At 37.3% G+C, this 16801-nt stretch overlaps 1 protein-coding gene across 2 annotated transcripts in view; it reads left to right on the top strand.

The window, feature by feature from the left end:
• The window catches only part of TAFA2 (TAFA chemokine like family member 2), a 501881-nt gene that overhangs the window by 171045 nt on the left and 314035 nt on the right, over positions 1 to 16801 (top strand). The gene's annotated exons all lie outside the window — the stretch shown is intronic.

Here is a 16801-nt window from a genome sequence, read left to right as displayed (position 1 = left end):
TGGTGCTGTTTTCTAGTGAATCTGAAAGCTTTGTGGCTGCTTTAAGACATTGGGAGGAAATTGCAGATACACGTCAGCACCTTTTCAGTTACAAAATCGTGGTTTCTAACTTACGGTCCATACATCTTGGTTTATAAATCTTATACTGAGTGGGCAGTGCTCAAATGAAATGGTAACTTCCTTGTTTGTCCTCTGATTTTATCTAATTTTCAATAAAATGATTAAGCCTATGAAACATACCATATCCCAGAGTTAATGAATTTGGATCTGAACTCAAAAGCTAATGGATTTTAGGGAAGTCAAAATATTTAGAGGTTATGAAACATTTTCTATATTTTTTTATAGTAAAAATGAAGTCAGATGCTTTGAATCACTCAGATAGGTTAACCTCTTATTCATCCAGAGTGGATCACTGCCTTCCTCCCCTCACCGATGCTTTCTTCCCTCTCTTAGTAGCTAGTCCTGCCAAGTGTCAATTCCTTATAATTCCATCAGTTTCACTGTTGGGAAACAGGCCGCAAACACCATGTATGAAGCATTGATTACTGTCTTTCTTAGCTTTGTTCTCATCACCAGTGTTCATCAATTCCCTCCCACCCCTTCTGTCTGTCTGTGTTTCTCTTTCTCTCCCCACTTTACTGAAACACTCACCGACAAAATTTCTTAGAAAGTGGAGGGTTTAATACTGGGGATTTCAAGGATTAGGTGTATTTGACAGTGTAATCCTGGGTTGATGGAGTTGAACAGTGTGTTTCAAGTCTGCGATTGGTGGGCTATGCTTTCCTTGTTCGGCCGTTGAAACCCTGGGAATGGGAGCTCTGTGCTGGTATGTACCATTGTCTTCCCAGCACCTGCTGCACGGTAGACACTTAGTACAGAGTTGTAGTAGGTGTTGAGTTGATTAGTCAACTCCTTGTTGGTCTTGCTTAACAAAGGGAGTTAAAGTTCCGCTACAAGTCTTGGACATGTTTAGCCAGCAGCAGAAAACATATGGTTTGAACCCTAGAAGTGTTTTCATCCAGAAAGCAGTTAAATTTGATTACATTATTTTGTGTATCCAGCTCAATGAGAATAAGTTGCATGGCCTTTTAAGCGAGGATTGAATGAGTTAATATATCTAAAGTACTTTACAGGTACAGAGTATGTGTACTGGGACATAGTAACACTCAGTAAGTGCCAGCTACTCTTGCTATTATTTTTATTGAGAGAGAGAAAATGAGTAAGAATAATAGTTGCGTGATAAGAATGCTTCTCGGTCCTTTCTAGGGCAAATATTCCTTACCTCCCAGTGTTGTGTTTGCTTTGCTAGAAAAAAGCATTAAGTACAATTAGATACATTCTCATAAGGATGGCTATTTTAAAATATAAGACTGATTGTGGGATAGGTCTTCTTAAAACCCCGCAAAGACCTGCCATTGCCTTCAAAATGATTTGATCAAAGCAATTTGATCTTTTAATGTAATCTAACCCGATTTCATCAGCTTTTCCTTAACCGCACTCCTTTGCTTCAGTTTGGGCTTTGTGTCCCAATTATGTGCTCCTACAATACTCTGACATTAACTGTATCCCAGTACTTATTACACTGAATCATGTAGGTCTGCTTCCTTGTTTTGTCCACAATTAGACCTTTTTTTGTTTGCCATTGTCTTGCACACGAATCTGCTTTTTCTGATGGAGTAGATGCTTTAGGCTTAGTGGGCTGTGCTATCTCTGTCGTAATTACTCCGTTCTGTCACTGTAGCATAAAAGCAGCTACTGACAGTATGCAAAGGAATGAATGTGACTGTGTCCTGAGCAAATTCTAGGGATTTGAATTTGAAATTCTACCATTTGCATTTCACACAATTTTCAGGTATCATGAAATGGTATTCTTTTCTTTTCTTTTCTTTTTTTTAACCCCCTTAAAAATGTAAAAATTATTCTTGGTTTGTGGTTCCCACAATAACAGGCAGCAACGAAAGTTTGATATATGTGATATTTACTGATCCCTGGTCTAGCCAAATGCCTGGCGTAGAAACGGTGCTTAGGCAATACAGTTGAGTATATGAGTATGTTTTCATTGAAGTCATTTTCAAAGGAAATGCAAGGAGAAGATTTATGTGGGGATAAACTCCTTAGCATGGCATAGAAGAAACTTAGCAATCTGTCCTCTTGGTTACCTGACTGCCCCTCATGCCCTCTTCCCAGTACCATGTATGTTGCAACCCATTAACACTACTAATTGACTTTCTCTGAAACACCATGTCCATTCTTACCTCTCGGTTATGTGTTTTGCCTCTTTCTTTATAGGGAATGTGCTTTGCTGTTGTTTGCTTTAATTTTCTGCTTATGGAGCTATGATTTATCCTTCAAGATTCAGCTCTTCTCGAGATAGAAAAGAAGGGACGGGGACTTTGGTGAGGGCACCATCCTTGTGTTTCTACGCGGCTTTAATATCTCTCCAGTGTAGCACTTTTCACATGGTAGTTTAATTCTTATCTTTGTGTATGTTGCTTTTCCCAACATGTTCTGAAGTCCTCTGTCTTGTGTGAGCATAGAACTTGGCATTGGCGGTCATTTATTAGTGACTTAATAAAATGAAACCTTTTCATGTAATTGTAAATTCTCAATATCCCACTGAGACTGACAATCAGTTAAATCGACAGTGATGAGACTAACTTTCAATAATTATTGTGATGTAACCTCAGTGTTTAACATTGAAATGAATACAGTTAAAATTGAATAAAATTGTAAGAATTATCAAAAAATAAAAAAAATTAAGTTGATAGCTTAACTGAAAGCATTATGTATGACAGACATCAATTTTATAACTTAATTTCAAGTTTAGTTGACTTGATCTAAATGTACTTGAAAATACTGTCTTTAAGCCTTTGTTTGGTTTTGTGTGACTGAAGGGTGCAATCATTTAACCACATATGTGTATTGCTCTTGTTTTCTGGAAAGATAAAGGTCAGTGATAGTACTGGAGATTTTGTGGTGAAATGTAATGGCTTTTAGTTAATGGTTATGTTATTTCAGCAAGTTAATAGGTTTCAAAACTTTACTTTGGTGGAATTTAGCAGAAAGAGATGGGAGATAGTGTAACGTGCATTAATTACCGTGTCAGGTATTCTTTTATTATAAATTCTCTCAAACATTATATACATGCTCAGGCCTTATTTACTGTGGGAATACTCAGTACCTTATATCATATATCTCCTTAGTTCCCTGGGGAAATTTCCTGCATTCTCCCAAACTATAAGATTTCCAATTGAGATCAGTGTTCTGGGTATATTTCACCATAAATATCTTGGGAAATCTCTCTAGGAATTGAAGGCACACCATCATGCAATGAATCATCGTGTGATGAATAACAAGCTTTTCCATTGTTGAACGTTTATTTTCATTCATTCTGATAATTATAAGAGATAGTGTATTTCAATGAGAGTTTAGGTTGTCATTATAAACAGAATGTCTGCTGATCTTTGTTTGTTTGTTTTTTTAAGTGAATAGCATACCAATGATTGGAAATCAGCATGTGTTCTGTTGGTACAAGTGTTTATAAAATAAGAGCAACCATGCCCAGGTGAATTTACCTGATATTTAACTTGTAGAAAGTCATTACATGGGGGGAAAAGTTATCTTGCAGTTCTGGGACAAAACAGTGATAAAGAATATTAACAGAATACACTCCAGAACGGGGACGTGTCACATTAGGTCCCCATCCTTAGGTCTTTGGTTATCTGCCTTAATTTTAAGTGAGAATTTATTTTCTTACAAATTCTCTGGAATGCACATACCTTTGTGTCAGGAATTGTGTCCTATACCTTTGTGTGTTTAGCATTACCTTGTACAGTGTCTTGTTTATAACAAGAACACATTTCCTGAATTAAATTATATTTATAAACAGTTCAGACATTGCACATAAAAAAGGGATGACCTCTAAACTGCTTTCTTAGAATAACTTTTCCAAATGTGTAATATTTCTATAAATATAAAATAAATAATGGGGTCAGGATTCATTCACTAAGAACATAGTATTTTATTTTTTATACCTTAACTCACTTAACTTTCAAAACAGTGGTATGAGGTTGGTATTAATGCCTGTCCCCCCCCCCCCCAGCCCCCCAGGAGCTGAGGCTCAGGGAAATTAACTTGAATTTATAAGTAAAATAATAATAATAATATTTACTTTAGAGAATTTGTGAGGATTAACTTTGGATTGGATTCTAAACCAGACGTCCTGGTGCATGGTAAGCCCTAAATAATTTAGCTAGTACCAGTAAGGTCATGTAGCTAAAAAGTTGTAGAGTTGGGATTACATCACTGATCTGTTGTTTCAGAGCCCATGTGCTTTTCATTACTGTGTTCCAACTCCATGGGCAGAATATTTGGTGCAATCATTATTATGAGCTCCAGAAGGGCAAAGGATGAGCCTTTTTCTTTTGTATCATCTACTGGTACCCTGTACACATAGTAATAAATGTTGACAGCTTGACTGGCTTGGCTGTGATACTGTTTCTGGTTTTGCTTTTCATATGAATGATTGGTAGGTTGTGTGATTCTGGGTAGGACTCAGAGGAATGTTGGTATAGTGTGCCTTACACTTTATATTTTAAAAGTTCCCCTCCCAGTAATAGACTACCTGCATTTTGATTTTAAATTTTGTTTCCCCTGTGCCTGTGTATAAAAGGGGCTGAGAACAGTAAGTGTTCATGCAGAGTTAACATTTTCCAATTAGCTTTGCCAGTGTTTCTCAGTTTCATTCTGAAGTGATTTCTGTTGTTCATGCCCTGGGATTTTCAAAGTAAGGCTTTTTCACTTGAGGGGTAAAAATTTCTTTGTGTTTTTGGAGGTAAGAGAATTAAAAAAAAAAAAAAAAAATCTTTGAGCCTCGTAGCCCTGGAGAGCTTTCCTGAAAGGGAATTTGAGTAAAAAATGAGCTGTCAGTGTCCTTGAGGTTCCTTGCTAGTCACTTAATGATGCATCATTTGTCAAATGTAGTTGTCTTTCCTCGAAGATCCTGCTGTTGGTGGTGCTTCTCCATGCTGTGCATGAGGAACTCAATAACAAAGTCAGAACCAGAAGTTCTATAGATGGGAGTGCCTTATGTGACTCAGTTTTTTTTTATGCCTATAGTGGTAAAATATATGTAACCTAAAATTTACCATTTTAGCCATATTTAAGTGTATAGTTCAGTGGCATTAAGGGCATTCCCATTGTTGTGAGGCCATCACCACCATCCATTTCCAGAACTCTTTCATCCTCAAACTGAAATTGTGTGTCCATTACACAGGAACTCCCCATTCTCTCCTTTCAGCCCCCAGCAACCACCATTCTGCCTTATGTCTCTACAAATTTGTCTGGCTGTGTTTCAGTTTTATAACTCCATAATTTATTGGTTTAAATCGAGGCCTACTATCTTCTGTTTTTCCTCGTTGTGGTTATTATCTGATTATTGGGATTGATGTTCCACTGCTTGATCTATGCGAGGATGTGAACTTAATGCAATTCTCCTGCAATCAATATTCTGTTTCGGTTCTCTATATAGTAACCCCTTAAATTTCATGATTACATCACAAGGACAAGAACTCTATCTATTCTGTTTACCACTATATAACCAGGGTCTAGTACATTGTTTGTAGAAAAACAAATGTGTAGGATAAGCAAATACTGCTGATCTTTATCACTGAAAAAAATATTTACTTAAAAAATCACTTAAATATTTTTACTGAGATTTTCTTCTTTGTGGGAGACCAGCTAAAATAGCAATTCCTGCTCTTCTATTCTGATGATCTCTCTAAAAATAAGCTATGGTGGTCCAATCCAAATGACTATGGGCTTCTGCCCCTCCAAATCATTTATTTAATTCTTTAATTTATTCATCCATCAAATATTTTTTGAGTATGCATACAAGATGGCCATGATCCTTGAACTCATGGAGGGAGTCCTAGTAGAGAGCGCAGGCTGTAAAAAGTGAACACACAAATGATATATTACTTGTAAATTTTGTGAAGGATGAAAGATGGGATGCTATCAAAAAGATTGATGATGGGTGGACAGCTTTAAGTTGATGGAAGTGGAGAAATGATAACTGTTTTCATGTTTGTGAAGAGCTGTGCTCTCTTGTAGGAGAGAAAGAGGGCTTGTTTGAAAGACTTAAAGAAGTAGCAGAATAGACATTCTTAGGGTGCAGATTTTGGCTAATTATGGAAGAATTTGTTATGTCAAAGAATTTGCTCTTTCAAGTTGAAATGCATGGCCTTTTTCAGGTTGTTTGTCTTATCACTGGAGAGAGATAGGCGTAGCTTTGTAGAGATAGTGCCCTCAAACATGGCCAGGTTGGTTTCCAAATCTGATTGGCCATCAGAATCACCAATATATGTGGACAGGTGCAGGCCAGTGCATGGCATTTAGTGGTTATGCTTAATAAATGCTGTTGAATCTGACTTTGCATTGCTTTTTGGGATATTTAATTATGGCAGGCAAGATGAAAAGAATCCGAACACTGAAAATCATTTTAAATTATTTCCAGCTCACAAACAAAATTAATTGCTTAGCAGCATTGGTTAACATACTGTCTGATTAGGTCTGAATGCTGCCAAGTGTGGTCCACTAATGTGCTCACTGTACAGAGTAACCTTGAGGATACAGCTTTCTGATTACTTGCCTTTCAGTGCATAACCTGGAATCAAGATTTGTGATGCCAGTAGGCTCTTCCAACCTAAGATCTGTTTATAGAACTCAGTGGAATAAAATGTATTTTAAAGATCTGGGTACTACAGTAGCTCGCTAAGGTATTGGTCAACAATCAGATATCAAGTATTTAAGGACCGTCCACTGTGTTCCAGGCACTATTGATGAAAAGTGGACCTAATGTTGGTAATTTTCACTCTGCATGGGACGATGAGACCAAATGGATAGTGTTTATGAGCTAGAACCTACCTCCTTGCCATGTATATCAGTTATCGTAAAAGTGTAATGATATTTTGGAGTTTGATTATGCTATATTGGAAGATGACTTTACATTATCACTTAACTTATCACTGATTTATCATATTTACATATTGACTCTCCCACAGTGCTTCACTGTACATGGTCAGGATTTGAAGACTGAATAGTGGCGTAAAATAGGTTATTATAGGAGATAACCTAGCTTTGACACATTCCACTGAAAAGCCGTTTCATTATTCTTGAAATTCAATGAGTGGTCCTATACAATTTACAGTGCAGTTCATTATTCACGCTGTGGTACTGGGCTCGTCACAAGTTTAATAGTAGTAGTGTTAAGTCACACGTGTGATGAGGACATGCATGGTGTTCAGTGCCTGGGCATAGTGTTTCCCTGAAAAATTCAATATTGGAATTTTAGACTTACTATGAATTCGAGGCTCAGATGGTAGCCACCAATGAGAGGAAGTCTCCTTTCCCTTTCCTTGTTGGAGGCTTACTACCACACTTTTGAAATATGGTAACCAGGAAAATCCTGTTCTATTTGAACCTGCGTTAGTTCAAAAACTGTTAACATGCTATGTTTAGAGATTTGTGGGTGGGTAGTGGCAAGCATCGATTTCTATTGTGCTGTCCTTATGATAAATACCACATATTTGTAAGCTACAAAGCTTGAATTTATCTGCCCAATTTCCATGTAGTAAAATTCTCTCTCATTTATAGTCTCATAACCCAATCCTTCTCCAGCAGCCTACCCCACTGAATTTACTGATCTTTTGTCCATAAACTGCAAATGCTCAATAATAGGCTAAATTTGCATGACAGCATCTGCAGATAATCTAAATGTTCCACTGGTGAACCTGCATGATTTTAAATAGGGACCACAAATGCCTCTTGGGCAAGCAATTGATTCCCAGCATTTTAACAAGGAGGGTGTGTAAGTGTGCGTTGAGGCTCTGAACTCTGTTGTTAACTGGGCAAATTTCATGGCGATGTTTGTCTGCAGCACGAGTGCACTTACATTATTTACTACAGACTGCATTTCCCTCCAGTATTTAGATTTAAGTGATTTTTTTCCCTTCACCTTGGAATAATCAAGTAAAGAGGATTTTATTTTTTCTCTCTTCTAAGTGCATTTTATTGTGAAATAGTTAGCAATATTAGAGTATCAAAAACATACTGATTTTGTTACTGGTAAGATTAAATTTCAAGCACTATATTTTAGATTGAATTATTTCCCATAAAATTTCCTTGTTTCTGTAGAATACTTGTTTCTGTAGAGTAAATTTAGGAATAAGACTAAATCTGAGATGAAGTAATTTGGATACAGTTTCACTCTTGTAGAGATTTTTCTGCTTTTGCTTTTTGAGAAAATTCAATAAAAACATGGGCAGTGGAGGTTTGAGGGTTCTAATCAAAATTGAAAAGATCTTTAATGATGAGCGTCTTTGCACCTCCACAAAACACATACAAAGGTTAAAACACCACCAACAACGACACGGTTGCAAACCAGTCTGTTTTGTTGGAAATTCTGAGCTATGAGGATGATGTGTACACCTCTCACTGGTTTCAATAGGGTACATTCACCTAAAGGAAAATAAAAGTAAGAAAAAGAAGAGTTTTATTATAGGAAGAATATTTTGCTTTTATATCTGTCTTAGGAGAAGTGCAGATTTATCAACTTTTAGTAATGTGACAATCAGATAATTAACCTTGATGATTCTCCATGCACTGATGTGTATAAGGTGGTCTGGAATCTTATTATCACTGCTAAATGACTTTTATTTAATGTCTACTGGATATAACTAAAAAAAAAAATGCCCTTAGAAATTCTAGATTTCTACAGATTCTAACTGTAGTGTAGAATATACTATGAAATGACTTAAATGCACTAGAAAATTAGATACCAATGGATGATTTATTTAGCATATGTGCTCTGAGAACTCACCCAAATATTTTACAGATGGTATAGCTGGTACTAGCTCTGTTTTATAGATGAGGCAAATGAGCTTTAAAGAGCTCAGCGGAGTTGCCAGGGTTTTAAATCTGGTTATGTAATGCAAGCCCATGAACTCATTGGCTATCTTATACTATGGTTTAAGTTAATGTTTTTGTGTACATATGTTGAATATTGGAAAAATAGAGTGGGAGAATATACAAATTGGTGGACAATGGGTGTTTCTTAGCCACATGTAAGTATGGTATAATAAGGCAACCTTAATTGGCTAGTTTCCCTTATTTCATGACACCGGAAAAGATGTTGGGGGGCAGTTTTCAAAGTGCATTGAATTATTTTGGTATATACCACTTTGTCACTAAGGCATTCTCCTCAGTGTCTAGAGAAGAAAATGGAAGATGAGCAGAGAAGTTATTATAATAGGAAAACTATGGACTAGGAGCTAGCAGACTAGAGTCCAGATCAAAGAACTCCTCTTTTTTTTTTTTTTTTTAATGTTGTACATGTTGCAAACTTTTTAGAATATTGGTTTCCTAAGTGGTGATACAAGGAATGTAATCCTCTAATTATTTTCTTGGGGTGATACATAGATAGAGGGCTATAATGTTTCACTTCTGATGGTTTAGTCATTGGAAATAATAATAAACTTGTGCTGATTATATTTTTAAATATCTGGGATGGATACATGAATGTGTCTGAATTGCCCCGTAGTTAATGCTTAGTTTCTTTTTGACTTTTCTTTGGGAACCTTTCATGATGATGATGTTATCCCCCAAGTTGGGAGTATTATCTGCCATGTTATTGCTTCTGTCAGCCCTGAAGGGGTTGGGGCTATGTATGTTTATATTCCCAGCAGCAGCTGGTAGTTCCTGTAACATAGAAAGCCCTCAAGAAATGCCGATTAAATGAATAAATGGGGTTTATTGAGGTTTCTCTTTTGTTTTTTGATACTTCTATTAGAAGGAACAGTACCAGGGGCACATAATGATTTCATGATTAAGAGAGCCATCATCACCTTTCGGTCTTACAATGTCCCTGAAATTTATTTAATTGATTTTAAAATAATTTATTACTTTGCAACATATTACAAAGATCTAAGCTTATGTATTCAATATGACTATTCTATATAGGACTAGATATTGAAATTCCCCTGGCTTTGTTCTTTCTTTCTTTCTTTCTTTTTTTAAAGCTGATGGTATGTGCAACTAGATTTGTCCTCATGTAGTATGTACTTGAAGGGGAGATTTTCATTGAGAAGCATGTTTATTAAAAAAACTTATTGGTTAGAAAAGCTAGTCATTTAAGAAGGAGATCCAAGTGTGATTCCAGCAGTGGTCCTTTCTATCAATTTCTGTCATTTGATTTTTCTCTATTCGACCCCACAATTTTCTTTCAAAGGTCAGTTCTCTCATCATGTGCAATATGGGGCCTAAAATGTTGGCAATAAAATGGATAGTGTCAGGCATTTTTTTTTTCCAAAATGCCAAATGACTGCAATCATTTTTCTTGCGTGTAATCCTGATACATCCAGACAAACAGCAATGCCAGAAAGCCAGGTAGGAATATTCACAAATGTTGCCAATTTCGCTAATTCCTTAGCGATCATAAGCATACTTAAACTGTGTTCATCCTAGAGCTTGCCTTTTATACTGGGATATTTTTAAGAGGTATAGTATTTTTCTAAGATGAATTTTAGGCATATCATTTTTTGATCAGATTTAGATGTTAATAGTGTATGATAGTTTATGAGAATACTTCTAGTTTAACAAGGTTTGTCAGAGTCATATTAACAAAAGCAGGTACCAGCATATGCACACACATTTAAAATTTCTATTTTGTCTGTTACCGCTTTTTCTTTTTCATTCTCGAGAAGCATTATTGTGTTATAACCTTACTTTAAAAGAGTAGAAACTATGAAAAATAGTTAACATTTAGCCATTTATTCATTTCTAAAAATGTGGTATTTTTATAGCTATTTTTGGTGTCATACTTTGTTGTAAAGTGCTTAATCAAAAGAAAAACATGGTAATTCAGAAGAAAGATATTTTACATGATAATGCATTGAAGTCTTTAAACATCTCTTCATGGTGTTCTCAAAATTAATTTCATTTATTTATGATTTATTCCTTTACAAAAAGTCAGGAGGATTTCTAAAAGTACTCTTTTAGTAACCAACAGGAAGAGCATGGGGTCTATTTATTTGAGATCATCTTTATAAAATTACAGGTTGGGGCTCTAGATAGCATTACACCACTCTCTTATTCAAAGCAGAAATGATGTCTGTAATACCCCTGATAAGTTTATTTATTTATTCACAAATATTAATTGATTACCTACTATGAGCTGGATACTTGTCCAGTCATTGTGAACAGAGCAGTGAGCCAAGTAAGTAAATTCCCTGCCTCAAAGAGCTTGCCTCCTAGCAGGAAGATAAGGACTCTGAACAAAACCAAACTGCTGTAATAATAGGAAGGGGTAAATGCCAGTGAAAGAAGCAGGGTCAGGGGCTGTGGTGATTTTATACAAGGTGGTTAGGGGAAGATGTCTTTGATGTGATGGCATTCATGCAGAGTCCCATATGTTCCTATAGGAATAGGCTATGTGGCTGTATGTATAAAGAATATTACAATCATAGGGCTCAGCAAGTGCAAAGGCCCTGGGGGCGTGATGTGTTTAGCCAGGGCTGAGTGTGGCTAGAGCATAGGGAGCAAGCTGGAAGAATGGTGAGAGAGGTGGTCAGGTGACAGATCACGGATGACAGGTCTTCGTCACTTCCCAGAGTTTCCTTCAACGTCTGTCATGCTTCACGGGCAAGACGTGCTTCTCAACACCCCATAAGGAACATGTATTGTCCATTTAGGCCACAAATCCACCTTGTGAGTTAAGAAATATTATCCTAAGTTTATAAGGAAGTAATTTGCCTGAGTTCAAAGCACACAATCTAGGGATCTCTCTCTCTCTCTCTCTCTCCCTCCCTATAAGCAAATATTTGCACGACTTATGGGGCACTAGCGAAGAATGGTGATAGAAGAATGGGTTGGGATATGCTGGCCACCAAATTTGGAGACTGCCATGTAAATGACAGTGTCTGAGCTTGTAATGGCTATTTTACAATTGATAAACAATTGGCAATTTCCTTGGTAAAATATGGTGAGTAACACAAGTGACTCCATCTGAGGTTGATTTTGCTATCATTTCCTAGCTGTAGCCTCTGTTAGATTTCAGTCAGTAGTAAAGCAAACAGAAAATGCTGGGATGCATATAAATCTTACCATTCAATTTCAGTTTCTATCCCTTAAAAATATATATTTTTTCCAATTTCAGGTGTTAAATTAGAACATGATGATTATTTTAGAAATCTTTTGTAGCCTAGTATACTTTAAATCTTTAGATAATATCAGATAATCGCATAATTTGTAGGATCTCTTTGGTTTAAAGTATGACAATTTTCCTTTTTTTAACCAGCAGAGGGCATGCTTCACAACTCTGTTTGCCTTTGTTAACAAAAAGCACAGATGAATTAGATTCTTTTTTTTTAGGCTTTCAAAAATAAATTTTTAAAATCTCTGTACATTGGTACTAAAACAAAATATCATGCAATGGGAGGAAACTTAGGATATGGTCAATATGTATTTTATACTGTTCAGAGTCATCCAACAGAGATAAAAAGCTGTTTTTCTAAATAAAAGAAAAAAATACAATAATAAATCCTTGCTGTGAGACTTAGCAATATTTCAAGAGGGAACACAGGTTTGTTTTGCTGAATAGAGCTACATAAGAAAATGATGAAATACAATTTCCATAAATAGATGATTTGGGGGTAGACTCTCAGACTTTTCTTTGCGGTTGTTTCTTTTTCAGACAGGATTTTTCACTGGCAGGTACGTATGTTAGAAAGAGCACTAAACTCGATCTGGGCTGCTTATGTTTTGCACAGTTTAGGACAAATGACCTGTCTATACCTCACTTTCCGTATCTGTAAGGGCAGGTAGTCATGCCTGCCTGAAATATTTGTGTGGATTACTGGAAAGAAGGGATGGAGAAATAATCTGCTTTGTAGGCCAGCCCCATGACCTTAGAGAAGTCACTGACCCTCTCTGGACCTCGATGATCAAGTTCGGAGTAGATTATCTGTAGTCTAGATGATATGTGGCCCCTGAAAGAACTTTTTTGCTGAAATTTCATGTTAAAACGGCTAGTAAACAAAGTACTATGTAAATGTAACTGAATGATGAAACACACATTGCCCTGTGTTTTAAAATTAAATTGTATGTGGCTTTCTAGGGCCATACCTGTATTCTGAAGCCACAGTGATCAGTATCTGATGTCTGATTAGAAAGAGAGAAAGAAGCAAGGTGTATACAAGATGTACATGGGGACAATATGAATCAAATGAAGACCCTTAAGCGGTAGCCAGTAGGACGGACCATCAAGGCAACGTAACACTTCTCTTCCCAAGCACCTTTCTCCCCCAGACAGAGCAACCCTCGAGTTAGGAATACATGGCTTGTGAATGCATTCACTTACTTACCAACGGAACAATTGTCTTGCTCACCCTGATTATTCTAAAGACAGTTTACATGATATCCCATTTCCCACCCGATTTAGAGACATTGCTTGTTTTTTTCTGTGCCTGTGTTGGAGCAGAGATGAGATACTCCCTTCTCTTTTTCAGTACAGCTGTTTTCAGCTCAAGTAATTTTTTGCTTTTTGAACACTTTTTTGTCCACCCTCCACCCCGCTTCCAGCCATTGCTTAGTAATCTCAGAAAGAGCTGCTTTCCTTCACCCTTTTCTGGCTTTCCTTCTATTTCATTTAGATGAATTGAAAAGAACCTATCTGTGGATTACAAGCAGAAGAGCAGTGCTGGTGATCCACTTGTGACAGGGATAAGGGAAACCCTGCTTTGAAGTGAAAATAGATGTGACAAAGACTCCCATTTCTAATGCCTTGACAGGGCCTTGAAGTCCCCTTCAGAGCTGACATATAAGTTTCCAACTTTCTTCTCACTTTCTTTAATTAAATATGGCTGCTCTTAAATGTTGGTATTCAAGAGGAAATAATACTTTCTATTACTTGCTTTGCTTTTCAAAACAGTTTTATGCAGGGACAATTGATACTGTAAGAAACCACACATTCTTATACAATTTGATGCATTTGGACAGATGCAGGCATCCATGATACCATAATAATAGTTAAGGCAATAGCTGCATAACCTCTCGAAGTAAATTGCATTTTGCCTTTCTACTTAGTTAATTGATACTGTAATGGTTTAATTCACTGTTACCCGTTTATAATATATAGTATTTTAGATACCTGTAAATCAAATATGATTTTGTAGACTGACTTCTGGATCTATGATTGGGACATTTCTTTCCAATGGGGAAAAATGTAGAAATCAACTTTAAGACTATAACATATAGTTGATCAGAAACTTTGTTACAAATGAGGAATCTGCAAGTTTTTACTGCAGTCTGGTTCTGGTTCTGTGGAAATCCTGCAAGTAATTCATAGAGACATATTTATTTATTTATTTATTTAAGTGTATTTATTGTCTATCTACCATGTACTAGGCATTGCTCTAGATACTTGGTGTGTACAAGTGAATAAGACAGATCAAAACTTTGGACTCATGGAGCCTAAATTTGGGTGGGGCAAGGGAAAGACAATGGACATAATAAATTGATTATAAAGTAAGTAGATAGTTAAAAGTACAACAGTAAAGGGGCACCTGGGTGGCTCAGTGGGTTAAAGCCTCAGGTCATGATCTGAGGGTACTGGGATAGAGCCCCACGTTGGGCTTTCTGCTCAGCGGGGAGCCTGCTTCCTCCTCTCTCTCTGCCTGCCTCTTTGCCTACTTGTGATCTGCCTGTCAAATAAATAAATAAAATCTTTAAAAAAAAGCACAACAGTAAAAGGAAAAATAGAATAGGGTAATGAAGAGAGGGAGTGCAAGGCTGGGGTGGGGTGAGGTTTCAGTTTTAAAGAGGCTTTCAGGGTTAGCCTCATTCAGAGGTTGAGATTTGAGCAAAACAAAGAAGGCAAAGAAGAAAGTCATGTAGGTCTATTTATGCAAAGAGCGTTCTAGGCAGAGGAATTAGTTCATGTAAAAGTTCAGAGGAAGGGGAAGGTCAGATGGATTTGCAGAACAGTGAGGGGGCCAGTGGTTGGCCTACAGTGAGGGAATGGAGAAGTATGAGTAGTAGAAGGGAAATCAGAGATCAGGGGCACAGGTCATAGCTGGGCTCATAAGCCATTGGTGGGACTTGGATTTTACTGTGAATGAGATGGAAACAACTTGAAAGTATTGAATAAAGGAATGAATGGCATGATTTAAAGTCTGCTTCTTGCTTCTCTGTTGAGAATAGACTGTTGGTGGATAAAAATAGAAGCCAAGGGACCTGTTAGAGGGCTAACTCGATAATCCAGCTGAAGGATGATGCCGTGAGAGGGGAACGGAGTCAAGGATCTACGCGAGGAAGTGATTGAAATGATTTGCCATGGAATGTTGAGTGTGGAGAGATGTCAGAAGGATGAAGGACAGTAAAAATTAGTAGGATCAATGCTCTGCGAGTTCCCAGGAGATTTAAGCATTGTTGGAGTAAATGGAGTAGAAGTGAAGTGCTTGAAGATAGAAAGTGGTCAGTTAGTGGAATGCTTGAAATTTTGGAGAACTTGTAGGTAATAAAAAAATGAGGAATGGGTCTTGGGAGTGAGTGGCTAAGGTAGGGTGTGGAACATGATTGTTGGAAGAGAGAACTTTGGGAAGGGGGGTTGTTGAGGACCTTTTTATGTATGAATTGAAACAGCCAAAAATTAATATAGCAGTTGTGTTTTGGAAGTCATAGTAACCTAGGAGTTGAAATTGTCAAGTTGTGAGTGGAAACGACTCAAGCATCAGTAGATGGCATCAACAGTGATTACATCTGACGAGATTCCAGCTAGCAAATTTTATGGAGTTACAGAGGAAAGAAGGGGGGATGTAAGGAGCAGGATGTTGTGTAATACAACGAGAATGTCACAGGAGAGGGAAGCTTCAGTGAGAAGCAAGGGCGACATCTACCCCACTTGTAGGCTCAGTTGTGTGAAGGCTGTGAGAGAAAGCCAGCACTCGAGATGTGAGGGAAGCAGAGTGCTCAAGGAGGACCCAGGATTTCTGGAAGGGAGAGAAGGGGCATATAATAAGAGAACTACTTTCCCATTGAAAGGAGAAACTGAGACATGTCTTTTTTTTTTTTTTTTTTAAGATATTATTTATTTGACAGAGAGAGGAAGAGAGTACAGCAGGGGGAGTAGCAGGGAGAAGGAGAAGCAGGCTTTCTCCTGAGTGGGACACCCGATGTGGGGCTTGATCCCAGGACCCCAGAATCATGACCCAAGGCAACGCAGCTGCTTACCCGACCAAGCTACCCAGGCACCCCAGAGACGTGTCTTTTATGATAGAAGTATATGCCACTTAGAAAACTTGCCCCACCTTCCCCGGCCTTTGAATCCCGGATTATCATATCTACAAGTATTTACAGAATACTTGCAATACGTAAAATACCATATTCTATGGTCCATGCTAAAGGCAGTGAAACATAAGCCATTGTAAGACTTACAGTTACCTGCCCTACCATATTATTACCAGTCCCTGAAGGTTTTTTCCATTGTCTAGACAAAGGGGGCAAGTACAGTCATTCAATGAAAGAGGGAGAGGCTGGAGGATTGAGAGTACTCTGGGGTGGTGATAAAACCATCTGGCTCTTATTTTTCTGGTAACGCTGTTCTGTTTATACCACTATGGGATTTTTGATTGCAAGTTTCATTCATATTAAAACCTCTTTACAACATCATCACTTAAGAGCAGCAAATTATATCTCCTCATAGTTTCTTCCAATGTTTGCATAGTTTTTAACTTGTTGTAATCATATG

Source organism: Mustela putorius, unplaced genomic scaffold (genome assembly GCF_011764305.1).
Source record: "Mustela putorius furo isolate JIRA1106 unplaced genomic scaffold, ASM1176430v1.1 tig00003988_pilon_pilon_pilon, whole genome shotgun sequence".
Lineage (NCBI taxonomy): Eukaryota > Metazoa > Chordata > Mammalia > Carnivora > Mustelidae > Mustela > Mustela putorius.
The sequence above is the reverse complement of the archived record's forward strand: the minus strand, read 5'-3'. Positions and strand labels throughout refer to the sequence as shown.